Below are 13671 nucleotides of genomic sequence, written 5' to 3'. Positions count from 1 at the left end.
GAATGATGACCTAACACTTGAAGCAATCTGTAGTTTGCCTACAGTTGTAAACACCAGCGTGACTTTAAAAGGAAGAAGCTGAAAATGTTTTTGCCTTGGAGCTCTGTGCTGCATCACAGCATTGTGATTTGTTTAAACAGGTTTCTTCAGCACAGTGATGTTAAACATGTAACACCTACCCAAGTTATAGACTGTTTAGTGGTAGAAAAAGGATCATTTGATAAGTATGAATTAGAAAGTGAGTACATAAATTTTAACAGTTTATGTAGACAGCACATTTCTAATAAAAAACCCATGATAATGTGAAGACATTCATGAAATGCTGGATTGACACAGTAGGAGTCATAATCAAATTATAATTTATAACCTGTCTTTTATATATTGTTGTTTATTCGTAGGGACCAATAAAGTGAAATGCCAGGATCTGGAAGAAAATTCTTCCCATTTTTAATGCAAATTTTTTTTTTTAAATCATAAAACCTAGTACTGTGGGTTGAATTGTGTTCCCCAGTAAGATATGTTGAAATCATAAGCCCAGTATCTGTGAATGTGACCTTATTTGCAGATATAATCAAGTAAAAATGAGCTCATACTAGATTGGGGTGGACCCTTATGCAATGACTGGTGTCCTTATAAGAAGAGGAGGGGACATAACAGAGACAGGCAGGGAAGAAGGCCACGTGATGATGGAGATCGGGATGATGTGGCCACAAGCCAAGGAACACTGAGGTTAGCTGGCAATCACCAAAAGCTGGGACAGACGTGTATCCAGAAGGAACCAACTTTACCAAAACTTTGACTTTGGACTTTTGGGCTTCTGAACTGTGGGAGAATAAATTTCTGTTGTTTTAAATCATTCAGTTTGTGGTAATTTGTTACTAAACATGACAGGATTTTACATAGAGTAGAAAAATGTTCTTGTAAATCATCAAGGCCAGTGGGCTATAATTTTTAAAACCAGATTTTAAAATATACTTTTTAAGTTCTATCAGAAGCTGAACCCATTATATAGGCTTCTGAGTTACCTGAGTCAATAAATTTCCTTTTTTGTTTAGGTCATATTAAGTTGGCATTCGGCTAGTTGGCACTAGTGTTCTGACTATAACAATTCTGGAGTTGTAGAAAACGTAAAGGATATATGAGAGTCCTCTATTTCCAGAACAATGATGTTAAGTCATGTAGGAGGCAGTTTTTAAGACAGTCCCCACTGATCCCCATCCTCTGGTGTTCATTTCCCTGTACAATCTCCTCTCCTTGAGTATAACCCAGATTTACTGATTCATGTTTGATGAATAGAATACAGCAGAAGAGATGGGATTTCACTTTTAAGATTAAGTTAGAAAAGACTGCATCTTCTATCTTGTGCTCTTTCTTATTCTCTTTTGAGTCATTTATCTTGGGTGAAACCAGCTACCATGACATGAGGCTCACCTGGTGAGGGACCACATGAGTTGAAATTTTAGGTAAGACCACAGCCCCAGCCTGACAGCTTGCTTGCAACTTCATGAGACAGAGGCACCCAGCTAAGCCACGGTTGGATTTCTGATGTACAGAAACTATGAGATTAAAAATGTTTTAAGCAGCTATGTTTGGAGGTAATTTATTATGCCACAATAGGTAACTAATAGATAACAAACCACTTGAAAAATAATGACTCATCAAAGCTACTGGATAGAAATAATATGCTATAATATGTTGTCCCTACACAGAGATAAGCTATTGACTGTCAACACTGAGTATCTCACCCTTGTAATCTTAATACAGTTGACCCTTGAACATTACGGGTTTGAACTGTGAAGATTCACTTACATGCAGATTTTTTTTCAGCCATCCATGGATGGAAAACACAGTCTTGGTGGGATGTGGAATCAACATGTGTGGAGGGCTGACTTCATATCTGCAGTTCCACAGAGCCAACTGTGGAACTTGAGTATTGCTGGATTTGGGTATAGGCCAGGAGTTCTGGAACCAATCTGCAGTGGATACTGAGGGATGACTGTAATAGGAAGAAAGCATCAAAGTATAGAGTAAAGAGAAAAATTTGTGCTTTAAAAACAAGTTTGAATGCTGGATCAGACACTACTAACTGAGTGACCACGGGCAAATCATTTAAAAATCTCTGTGCCTCAGTTTCCTCTTCTGTATTGTGGACATGGGAAAACCTACTTAAAGAGTTTTATAGGGAGTATAAATAATGTATGTAGAGTACTGAAACCGTGACTGAACACACAGGACAGAGCTCAGTAATAGATGGGTATATTTCTTTGACTATTGGCACTTGCCTTCAAGATGAAAGACCAAATTAGCAATAGAAATACATGCCTCCGATATAGGCGTGGTGCTTGGATGTGGACTCAAGGTGTGACCACTGGTTAGTTAGCATTATTTTCTAATCGATTAGCTTTCCCAGACCATGGACCTTACCAGGGATCATGAAGAGCAAGTACAAGAGGAAGTAATAGGGTATCACACAGCTCAGGTTCTCACATGTGAGGCTGCTGCAGCCCTCCTTTGAAACTTACTGGGAAATTATGACATGTTGAAGAGAAGACATACATGTATTGGATGTGCGAGCTCATCTGGTTTATCCCCATGATGGGAATTTGCTATTGGTAACATCTAAGCAGGCGTCCCCAGCGCCTTTCAGATTCCCTTTTCTGTAAAGGTGTTAACGTGCTTAGCTTTGTTCATACGTTTATGCCATCGTTAACTACGGTATTTTCTGTTAGTCTAAATTACACTAATCTTTACCATATCCCAGGAGGCCATTTACACCGGCTTTTGAGTCATCAGTTTGAAAATGGAAAAATCAGTACATCCAGAGGTGAAGGCCATTTATAGCCTGGAAAAATCAAAGCTTGTTATTGATTTTGGAAAACCCCTGGAGAATCCTATCTTCTATACAGTTAAGAAGTTTGTGAAATCAGAATTATATATTACATCAACAGAATCACTAACTGTAGTAAACATGAGGTTATTTCTCAGTATATTCAAGGCTGGTCACACCTTTATTAGAATTAGAAGAGGACCCTCACTTTGGGAATCCATAGCTAAAGAGGATTCCTCAAATAGTATTGAATAATAAAAGAAAAATTAATAGTTGAGTGCCACAAACTTGCCATGAAGGTGATACCTGAGTACAGTAGATATGTGATACAATAGAGGATTTTGTTATTTATAAACCCAGTACTTAATGTTTATTTTAACAGACTATTAATATGACCATTAAAATTAAAATTATATATTTTTTTCTGAACTCAACAATAATATGTCTTCATTATGGAAAAATATAGAAAATACCCCAAAAGAATTGTTTAAAATATTAGGGGAAAAAACAATAAAAAATAACAATACAACAATAAAAAGTAATACAAATAAAAAACAAGACAGCATAACAACAATTTACATAGCATTTACATTATATTAAGTATTAGAAGTAATCTGAGATTTAAAGTAAACAGGAAGATGCGCATAGGTTATATGCAAATACTATGCCATTTTATGTAAGAGACTGGAACATCTGCGGGTTTTGGACCAATCCACCACAGATACTGAGGGAGTACTCTACTGCATCTATATGTTCACTGAAATTTGTAACCTATGTATTTGAGATTATACCAAAAATATAGCTTTGTGGGGACGCTACATTTTTACTTGATGGTAATATAAAGTCAAACCTTGTTTAATGTTTAATGTGTCATTAAACCAGGGTATTGTATACTCAAGGCTAGACACTGCACAATTCTGAAGGATATCTTTCACATGGCTACAATATACCTCCTGAGGTTGTTTAGGGTGACAGCCTATATTAAACATTCTTAGAAAACATTTGAAATGGCCACACAATTGCTCATTACATGACTATACCATTCTTTCTTAACTATTAGCCTGCTCTTGGACATTTAACTTGTTTCTATTTTTGTTGTCATAAATAATGCTATGTGAAAATTATCTGTGCAGATATATTTGTCTGCTCCAGTCATTTATTTAAGGAATATCCTTGGAAGTAGAATATATAAGTCAAATGATATACACATTTTAAAGATTCTCTATAGATAACTGAAATGTATAACAAGTGCTTCAGACTAACTTCTGTGGTCACTTTTCTCTCACTTAAGCCTCCACATACATCACAGTTCCCTTGGTCTCAAGCAAAAGAAATCTAATTCAAACTAGCAGAAAAATTTACATCTATATCTGTATCTACATCTATGTACATGTTTGTATTTGAAGCATGCAGGGAAATATCACAGAATCCAAAGCACTCAAGACTCATAAAGAACCGCAACCAGCAACTCAAATGCCCTGAAATTTTAGGCAGCCCTGAAATCTCACCTCTCTGGGCAATTGCATATTCTACTCTCTCTCTGTCTCTCTCTCTCTAGCTTTTGGAATTTTCCATAGTCCAACAAGTTCACATTACAACTTCTCATTTTGTATCTCTAATCAATCGACCAGTCCAGATCAAATAGCATATTTGATCCATGTTACATATTCTTAGGAGGCAAACCTGAATGGCACTTTTTATAAGTACTTTTTCTCACTTGATTGACAACATGGAGAACCTCAGATGCCAACACAGTGAGAGGGTAAGTGGGGAGTGGATCAATTGACCCCCGGTCTGGGATCCTGGTTTCAACTAGAGCTGTCTACTTGTATACATTTTATGTATGGAACTTTCTTATAAGCTTTCAAAGAAAGAGAGAGGTCAGAGAGAGTGTGTGGGAGAGAAAAGATAAAGTAAATGAGAGGAGGGGAAGAAAAGAGAAGGACAGGGAAGGGAAGAAAGAAGAATTCTGTAACTAAAAATCATTTGAAATCACTTATGTACTCCATCCTATTTGTTTTATCCTCATGAATAAAACAGAATCTCTTCCTTAAAAAAGAAAGTGAATCTAGAATAGATGTATGGATATCCAGTGTCACATTTGTTTAATTACAGGATGCTACCTCTCTTTGCGTTTCAAATTCCAATTGACCTTACATTAAGGTTTCTCTATAAAGGGTTCCTTTGGGGAACATCTTTTGGTTACTCTCCCCTAAGACCAACACTCTGCTATGGAGTGCCAAAGCATAATATTAAAACTTCCCAGGAGCTCTAAAGAGCAATAATCTTGCTGTGTCAGACAGTTTAGAAATTATGGAGCTTTAAAAAAATTAGCAACACTGGGAATTTCATAAAGTATGTAGACCACTTTACCACTATAGAAACCTTCTAAGAGTTTTCAAAAGTCCAAGAAGCTATCATGTCTCCTCAGCCAAAAACCTGGTCAGGGATGAGAGTGAAGACAGGTAAGTGAGACTTAAGTTAGATATACTAATATATTTTTAAACTTGAAATGTTTTTAATAAATAGAAATAACTGCAAAACTATAAAATGTGTCTAAGATATTTTCAAGATAGAGAATAGGGAAATTTAACAGTGCAAGGTCAAACGTAGTATTTGGGAAAAATAAAATAAAACCATTTCATATTGTTATCCCAAGATCAAACTGCTTAATAAACTTGTTAAAAACTTAATAAACCATTAATGCCCAGACCTACCCCATAACAGTGGTACTTTCAGTGCAATGGCAATACACTCCCAGTGATACCTGGTGGGCTCCGTAAAGAACAGTGTGCTGGTCAATACCTACTTACCTGAATATTATAGGCCCTTCCTAGTTACATATCGGAAAACTAGAGCTAAAAGCAACAAAAATAAGCAAGTAAAATGTTATTTGTGTTTTGCCATATGGTTTAGTTCTCATTAAATCTTCACGACTTAAAAATTTAAGTGTGCTGGATTCTGTCTTGACATATGTTACTCACACAGATGAAAGTGTTGGTGATGCTGGGAGTAGGGACATTGCTCCTTCTGTCAGTCTGACGCACAGTTCTTGGGACTGCCCCAGTCACTCTTCCACTCCCATGAGTCCTCTTCCCTGAGCGTGCACCCAGGTAAAAGGCGGCTCCTCTCGCTCCCGCCCCTCCTCCTCCTTTCCCCGCCCCTCCCACTCTGCTCCTCCTCCTCGCACAGTGCATCTCTGGTCACAGTTGGTGGAAGGGCAATCAGGGAGCTCCGCCTCGCTGTTTCTCTAGCTGTGGGTAGAGGGACTTCCCACCTAGTCATCTAACACGAGGGTGCAGCTGCCACTTCTCCATGACCAGGGTAAAAGGAGGTACATGCTGTTCCTATGTCAACATGAAGTTCTCAGAGCACCTCCATAATTAGCCCAGAAGAAGTGTTGGAATGATTATGCCCAGACCCTAGAGCTGGGTGGTAGGAGTGAATAGAGTGAATAATTGAGTCTTGAACCCCTGATCAAGTTATCTAGTTCCTTTGTATCACAAGTGGCCCTCACTGCCAAGACCTTGATAGGGGTGTGACCCTCAGAGACGCCTGTTGAGAGTGTACTAGGGATAGCTTCTACTTCTGTTGGAATTCCCAGTCCCATTTTTTAGTAAACCCCCTTCTGATGGCCCTATCCTCTCTTTTCCTTTCTCCCTGAAGCAATAACTTCATAACCAATTACCATCAATCCCTTCTGATGTCTTGCACGTTTCATAGCTCAGGCATTGAACAGCCCTGGCTTATCTTCTTCACTCAAGATAAGGGTGGGATTCTGCTTCATGGTTGTATGTTTTTCCTCAGAAAACTGTGGAGTGACGCTGGTTGTCTGGATGGATAACAGGAAAGTAGAACAACAGTTGGGTTTTTCATTTTGAGCTTTATTTAGTACTCTCTAATAGTACCTAAAATCAAATGCAAAATGTTCTTTGAGTCATCCTTCCCCAAGAGAAATTTATATTTCCCATTACCTTAATGTTGACTATTTCATGTAAGCCAATACCCTGAGCTTATTATGTTAAAGTCTATTTACCCATTGCTTGCAAGCCCTGAGTTACACAAAAAAGTATCTTCCATTAACTTCACAATGAAAACCATTATCAGATAAATTATTCCTCACTAATTTGGGAGACTAAATATTATTTTCTTTCCTCATCTGGGTATAATTAATATGCTTAATATAGGGAGAAAAGGCTCTGAAATTAAACAACATTAAATTGGGACCACAATTTTATTTTTAAAATAGAGAAAAAGAGTTTGATTGGAACTTTATCATGAAAAATGAAACCAAAATTGTAAAAATGTGATAAAACATAATCTAATATTTAAGCAAATTTAGTTTACAATTGCAAACATGGTTGAATTCTTAGAAAAGAAAAAGAGTATTTTTTCCTGGTTTAATTTACTGACAAATTTATACTAGTTCATGATAACACATTCTATGCAAAATATTTGATTTTCTCATCATAATAATAAGAAAGATTATTTTTGCACACATATACATGCTCAGCTAATTTTTGCAGAGACCTCTCTTAAGCCATCATAAGCCTCTGATTTTTTTTTTTTTCCTTTTTGTCTTTTTTTCGTGACCGGCAACGGATCACAACCCTCGGTGTTGCTCCCACACCTCGCTCAGCCAGTGAGCGGCCGGTCTGTATGTGGGATCCGAACCCTTGGTGGGAGCGACGCCGCGCTTCCCAAGCAGCGCACTGTAGCAGTGTGCCACTGGGCCGGACCCAGTAAGCCTCTGATTTTTAAATCATTGTCTTTTGTAACTCCTATCCTGTCTCCATCCTTGTTAATTTCTTTTTCTTCTCAATTGTTAACAGCTCATTTGCCAATGGCTTTGAATAAGATCTAAGTGTTTTTTTTCCAATAACCCTTTCATAGATTCCATGGAATTCTCTATCTTTTGCAAAACTTAAAGTGTCATTTGGAAATAAATTTGCAGTATACTGACCTTGCCAACATCCAAAAATATAGGCAGGCTAAACCACAAAGAGATGGGAAGCTTCAGGAAAGAGTTATATACATTTTACTGTTAAAGCAAGATGGAGGTTAAAGGGAATTTGAGGGGCAACTAAATTTTCATGTGTTTAGTTCATTTGTAAATTTTTTTAAAAATTTTCTATGCAACTTTATAATGCAGATCCTTGGTAAACCAATATGCAGATAAAAAGGGACCCTGTATATAAGAAAAATGATATATAATTCAATTGACCTCCTGAGATCTCTTAGAAAATTAAGAAAATATAAAACTAGTTCTGTGCTTCTTAATTTTGCTTTACAAATATTTATATACTTGTGCATATTTGGCAGTCAAAATTTCTATGAAATTATTTGTAAAAGTAATAGTCCCAGCCATTGAATATGTCTGTATTGTATTCTAGGTATTAATACGGCTGATTTCTGGGAAAGCTGTGATATAAGAGGAGGAGATATTATTATTTTTATCTTTCAAGTCCCTGTTAGGTAAATTTTCTTAGGTGTTTTGGTGCTTGTTCTCTTTCCTATCTTTTCAACCCCCTTTTCTAGTTATCTGTGATTGCTTAACAAACCACACCACAACTTAACGGCTTAAAACAATAATATATTAACTGTCATGATTAGATGAGTTTACTGAGTCCAGCTGTGTGATTCCCGCTTACAGTCTCAGATGCGTTAGAGCAGATTTCAGCTGGGGCTGCAATCACCTAAAGTCATTTAAAAAGATTCACTCACACGATTGATAATTAATGCCATTGCCAGCTGGGAGCTCAGTTGGGACCGTTGAGCAGAGCACCTACCCTTGGCCTCTCTATGTGGCTTAAGCTCCGTACAGAATGACAGCAGGGGTCCCCGGGGGAGCATCCCAAGAGTGACACTCCAAGAGATTCTGGCAGAAGCTGCAATGCTCATTGTGACAGCATTGGAAGTCACAGAATGTCACTTTTGCTACATTCTATTGGCCAAGCAAGTCACCAAGGCCAGCTCAGATTCAAGGGGAAGGGAAGAAAACTAGCCTGCACATCTTGATGGGAGATACTATTGTGGCCATGTCTAGAAAATATCATCTTTCATGCCCTCCAAGTTGCCTCCAGAGACCAAGTTTCCCCAGAGTGTGACTTTGTTCCAGGTATGTTTCCCCCAAGCATTTCCCATTATAAAGGTCTTTTTCATCTTCTCTCTACTCAAAACAAACATTTTAAATGTTTATGGCCTATAGCCATGCTTTCTCCTAGGAAATGGAAAAATGATGTTGGTTAACCTGTTAATGACTATGGGCTGTTGCCTAACACTTGGAACGTATTTGTCGTCAAACCATAGTTTCCTTGTGGTAATGACTTAACTCAAAATAATTAAATGAAGAGAGAAATTTGGAACACTTTCAAAACATACCACAAATGGCAAATGGCTTCTCATAGGCCACGCAGAAAACTCAGTGATGTATGTAAAATAACACATTAATCTTCATAGCAACCCTATGAGTTAGGTATTATTTGTGTGTCCCTTTTACAGGTGAGATAATTAATGCTTAGAGGCAGTAAAGAACTTGACAAGTGTTCCATTGCCAGTAAAGGGCAGAGCTTGGATTTCTTCCCAGGTGTCTATAACATCCAATAATTACTCTCAACCACTAAGAATATTGTCTCCCAGGCTTGCAAAGTCTGTCTCTATTCCCAAGAATATAAAAACTTTCTGAACTTCCTTTTCCTCTAGTGTTTTACAGGCCATTAGATTTTCAACTTTTTATGAGATTATCAAATAAGATACAAAATATAAATAATTGTCCTTAACTCATCCTGCCCCTTACTACAGTCACAGATGGATATGTAATAGTGAGATGGGAAAAACAGTGAAAGAGGTTGATTGTGTTTATAATTTGGTCAACATGCATATATACATGCACAAATACGCCACACATGACACACCAAACACACTTAAAAAAGAACTTTAAATTTGGAGGTTCGGCCAAAATATCCTGCTTCAATCAGAACAGGAATATCCCCACTTTACTGGTATCACATCTAGTGTGTTTTGGAATCAGAACTCAAAATTAGGTTTGAGTTGAAATATAAAGTGATCCCATTGAAGACATATCCCTATTAGGAAATATAGGGGACAAATAAAAGAAATTTTTTTAAAAAAAGATATGTCCACAATCTCCCTCTCAACTTACAGGAACTTCTCAGTTCTGTTGTTACTGCACATATTTATTATTGTCTGGCAGGGTCTCCTGGAGCTTGCTCTCCCCTCATTCTCCTTTTATATGGCTTATGTGCAGCTGACCATCCTTCAGTTGTAGGAGCAAACCATGACCTAGACCTATGATTCCAAAGAGCCATTCACATGGCTACAGTGAAAATTCAGAGATAGGCATGTGACAAAACGCCAACAATCACAAAGACTTTGGGAAGAACTCAGACGAAATCTCTCCTTCTTTGTTCTGAGAAAGCTAATTATGAGAATGAGGCTCACACTGGGTTATTTCCAGGCTGTGGCAGATTACCTGCATTAACTCCTCCTATCTCTGCACACATGCCCTTCGCAATGTGACTTTGCTGCACCCATCAAGAGATGAAGTCTTTAAAAACTATGTAGAAAGGGTCTGCCTGTGAATAAATTCTTCAAGAGAAAAGTAAAAAGAGAGAAGGAGAAACAGATAGGGAGACAGAGAAAGTGACAGAAACCTAAAGGTTTCATTTAAGGTCCTGGATCTAGCCATGCATGAAATCCATCCCTGGATTTTGCAGGTAACGTGAGCAGATAAAAATCTATTTTCACTTAAACTGTTTGAAATGGGATTTCTGTTACATGTGCCAAAATTGATCTTGGCTTACTCTCCAAATTATGTGCTCTTATCAACTTCAACTTTTTTTTTCCAACTTCAACTTCAAATTGGAAAATTCACTTGAGACATGGAAATAATAAAATATTTGAGATAAGCTTCAAGCAGTAATTACGATATATAAACTATTATATATAATATTTAATATTAACTATATATAATACATGGCTAAGACTTAAAATTTGTTATATACATGTATACATATATATACACATATGATTCCCTAGTTTTCCTGACACTAGCAGATCTATTTAATAAACTGTGGAACTTGTATCCTCAAATTCCAAACTCATATTATTTGTAGTTACTATATACCCAACTTCTTGACCCATCCTCAGCTATTGAAATACACCTAAATTATGAAAATTCATACTTTGCCTATTTCAAATGTATTAAATAGAGCTATTTTCAGTTTTTTGATTTTTCAATGTTTTGGCACATTTTCATTCAACAAATATTTACTGAGTATATTTTTTGTCCTATTGAGTGTATACCATGTGCAAAACACAACTCAAGATATTGGAAACTTCTCAATGAATAAGAGGGGTACTTCAAAAAGTTCATGGAAATATTTGCATTATCTTTTAATACTATTTTCCACAGACTTTTTAAAGTACTGCATATATAAAGCCCTTTTTCTCACAGAGCTCATGTTTTATTGGGGATGAGAAACCGTAAGCAAATAAGTAATTAAACAATATAATATATAGATTTTGATGGATGTTAGGAAGGACAAGGGAATGAAATGACAAAAAGAGAGGTAATATTTTGGGTGGCCAGCAAGACCTCTCTAAAGTGGTGACATTTTAGTAATATAGACCTGAATTATGGGAAGGAGGCAGCTATGGAAATATCTGGTTAAAGGTATTTCAGGCAAAGGGAACAGCAAAGGGAAAATAAATGTACATAAATTCTGCATATAGAAATATACAGATTTTTATCACTTTTATCTTTTTTGAAATTATTATTTTTAAACATACAATGTCAGGTATGATATGATTAGCACTCCAGGACATTAGAACTAGGTCAATGTTTAATTAGATTTTGTAGGAAGTATATAAGGATATTGAGGACAGCATCTGCCCAGGGATGGTGTAGCAGCCTGATGAGAGATGTTGGAGCCTGAATGGGGTGATCAGAGTATCTTCATGAGGAAGGAGCCGGTGACAGCAATGGCCCTGCACAGTATTCTGGAGCCCAACAGAAGTAAGGAGGGCATGTAGGTTGGCCATGGCAGTGGTGACATCGGGAGGTTGGATACTTGAGGGGGACTGACCAAATAAAATACATTGAGCATAATGAGAGCCTGGTTTCTCAAATGTCAGACATAGAGGTTACAGATAGGAACAGGGATAAAACTAGAGTGAACTCTGTGATGTTGTTGGATTTAAAATGGGAATACTAGTGTGTGAGCTTTTAATTTGACAGGTAGATAGGTAGATACTACATATGGATGTGTGTGTGTGTGTATGTGTGTGTGCGCGCACGCGCTCCCCAGTTCTGTTCATTGAGAAGGTTGGGATCACACCTAGCACTTAGATCCTGACTTCTAAATAGTATTGTCAACTTAAGCGAAGCAGAACTCCCTGGAGAAATGATTCAATCAAATGTTGGAGCAGGGAAATTACAAGATGATCCTGGAATATTTTGTTGTGTCAAAAGGAAGGTAATTCTGAGAAAACGGTGGAGAAATGTCAAAAGTACATTACAGAAGTTACCCTAAAAGGAATCCACTGACCAAATCTGGAGTGATTTTAGCATCAAAGTAAATAAGGAGAATATTGAACTGCAACCCATTAAATAAAATAAAAATCTATCAATTCATACTGTATGAATAAATGAATAAATTAAACTTTTGATGAGAAATGGAATGTTTATATAGCCTCTAAGTGCCTCTCCATAAAATAATTATTAATTATAAAGGGAAAAAAAGTATCTTTATGGTAAGAAGCCTGGCAGATACCACCTAAATCAGGTGATCAAAGTTAACATCACTAGTAATGGAATAAATTAAACATATGTGTCACCTGATAGAATGAAAAATGAAAAATGTAACCACATAGTTGTTTAACCTCAATCTAATCATAAGGAAACATGAGTTTCCTGACAGTGGGATATTCTGCCAATTAACAGGCCTATAATCTTCAAAAATGTCATGGTTGTGAAAGTCAAGGAAAGATCGAAGAACATGACAACTAAATGTCATTCGTGATTCTGGACTAGATCCTTCTTATAAGTAACCATATTGAAACTACTGGCAAAACTTGAATGGAATCTAACAATCGGGTGGTAGTGATGTATCAATATCAATTTCCTGGATGTTTGTATTGTGCTTATGTAGGAGAATTTCTTATTTCTGTACTAAAGTATTCAGGGGTGATGAAGCATTATGTTGGTTCCTCACTCTCAACTGGCTCAGAAAAATGTTATTCAAATTATTCTTGCAATTTTTGTAAGTTTGCGATTACTTCAGAATAAAAACACTTTTTACAAATTAAGTGACATCTGTAGAATCATTCGGCAACACTCAGTGATAACAAGATCCAAGTAAGAATAGTGATTACTAATTAGAGTTGTGAAGTGTCAAGAAGCCATCTCAGCACAATCTGCAAGGTGTAAAGAGAGTATAAGGGACTTGGAGTAGAGGGGCTCACTCTGTTAATGTCATTTTATTATCAGTACTGGTTTGGTTGTCCTCAGGCAGGTCCTTCATTCTCAATGTGGAGGAAATAGAAATTAATATTAGATCCTAACCATATAAATTTTGGAGTATATATAACTGTGTGTGTGTTTGTATAAAGTAAATTTTATGTTTTATGTTGTTCTCTCTAAAATACAAGGTGTGGTGATTCTAAGCCAACCATATTTTTGTCTGAGCCCTCCATAAAATATCTAGGTATACATGTTAACAGATTATATGGAAATATATGTTTTAATATAAATTCCTGGACCAGAAGCTCACACAGAAGTCCCAAATGGCAAAATCAGTAAGTGGTTCCCCATACAGAATTCT

At 36.8% G+C, this 13671-nt stretch overlaps 1 long non-coding RNA gene across 2 annotated transcripts in view; it reads right to left on the bottom strand.

The window, feature by feature from the left end:
* LOC103590628 overlaps positions 1-13671 on the bottom strand; it is a 70969-nt gene that overhangs the window by 15683 nt on the left and 41615 nt on the right. For both annotated transcript variants that reach the window (XR_550486.1, XR_550487.1), the window contains one exon: positions 1810-1996. This is a non-coding gene — a long non-coding RNA (uncharacterized LOC103590628). The remainder of the gene's footprint in view (positions 1-1809; positions 1997-13671) is intronic.

The sequence above is a fragment of the Galeopterus variegatus genome, unplaced genomic scaffold (genome assembly GCF_000696425.1).
Source record: "Galeopterus variegatus unplaced genomic scaffold, G_variegatus-3.0.2 Scaffold847, whole genome shotgun sequence".
Classification (NCBI taxonomy): domain Eukaryota; kingdom Metazoa; phylum Chordata; class Mammalia; order Dermoptera; family Cynocephalidae; genus Galeopterus; species Galeopterus variegatus.
Note: the sequence above shows the minus strand (reverse complement) of the source record. Positions and strands in the feature narration are given on the sequence as shown.